Genomic DNA, 1682 nt, shown 5'->3' with positions numbered 1-1682 from the left:
CATTAATAATCGGAACATGGAATGTATAAAGAATGATTCTAGGAACATTGGAAATTGTCAAAAATGAAATGGAGCACATAAAAATCTATAATCTAGGCACTAGTGAGCTGAAATGGACTCTGTTGGCCATTTTGAATCTGACAATATATGGCCTACTATTCTGGGAATGACAAGTTGTAGATGAATGGCATCACATTCATCATTTAAAAAACCCCAAAACATTTCAGGATCTGTCTTAAAGTACAGCACTGTCTGTGATAGGATAATATCCCTATGACTACAAGGAAGACTAGTTAATACTATTATTATTCAAATTTACACACCAACCACTAAAGCCAGTGATAATGAAATTGAAGAATTCTACCAACTTCAGTGTGAAGTTGATCAAACATGCAATCAAGATGTATTGATAATTACTGGCATTTGGAATGCAAAGGGTGGAAACAAAGAGGAAGGATCGGTCATTGGAAAACATGGCCTTGGTGATAGAAATGATGCTGGAGATCACATAATATAGTTTTTCAAGACCGATGACTTCTTCATTGCTAATGTCTTTTAACAAGATAAAAGGCAATTATACACATAGACCTCACTAGATGGAATACACAGAAATCAAATTGACTACATCTATGGAAAGAAACAGTGGAAAATCTCCATCCATATCACCAGCCCAAACAAGGCTAGGGACAGACTGTGTGGATTGACCATAAATTGCTCATATGCAAGGTCAGGCTGAAGCTGAAGAAAATTAAAACAAGAGCATAAGAGCCAAAATATGACCTTAAACATATAAAACCTAAATTTAGAGATCATCTGAAATATAGGTTTGATGTATTAGACAATAAAACCAAAGACCAGAAGAGTTACAGGATGACATCAAGAACATCATACAGGAACAAAGGAAAAGGTCATTAAGAAGACAAGAAAAAGGGAAAAAACAAAAATGGAAGTCAGAAGAGACTCTGAAACTTGTTCTTCATTGTAGAGATGCTAAAACAAACGGAATAAATGAGGTGGTAAAAAAGCCGAGTAGAAATTTCAAAGATCAGCTTCAGAAGAAAAAGCATATATTATAATGAAATGCACAAAGACCTGGAGTTAGAAAACCAAAAAGGGTTTCAGAATTTCTCAAGCTGAGAGAATGGGGGGAAAAATTCAAGTTTCACCTTGGAATATTGAATGATTCTATGGACAAATTATTGAATGATGCAGAAAGCATCAAAAGAAGATAGAAGGAATACACAGAGTCACTGTACCAAAAAAAAACCCCAAAAAAAACCCCAAAAAAAACCCGGTTGATGTTCAAACATTTCAAGAGGCAGCATATGTTCAGGAGCTGGTGATACTGAAGGAACAAGTCCAAGGTGCATTGAAGGAGTTGGCAAAGAACAAATCTCTGGGAATTGATGGAATATAAGTTGTAATTATTCCACAAACTGATGCAGCACTGGAGGAACTCACTCATCTATGCCAAGAAATTTGGAAGACAGATACCTGGTGAACTGATTGATGGAATATAAGTTGTAATTATTCCACAAACTGATGCAGCACTGGAGGAACTCACTCATCTATGCCAAGAAATTTGGAAGACAGCTACCTGGTGAACTGATTGGAAACAATCCATAGTTATGCCCATTCCAAAAAAGGTGACCCAGTGAAATGTGGAAATCATTGGACAATAT

The sequence above is a fragment of the Chrysochloris asiatica genome, unplaced genomic scaffold, assembly GCF_000296735.1.
Source record: "Chrysochloris asiatica unplaced genomic scaffold, ChrAsi1.0 scaffold00009, whole genome shotgun sequence".
Taxonomy (NCBI): Eukaryota; Metazoa; Chordata; class Mammalia; order Afrosoricida; family Chrysochloridae; genus Chrysochloris; species Chrysochloris asiatica.
Note: the sequence above shows the minus strand (reverse complement) of the source record.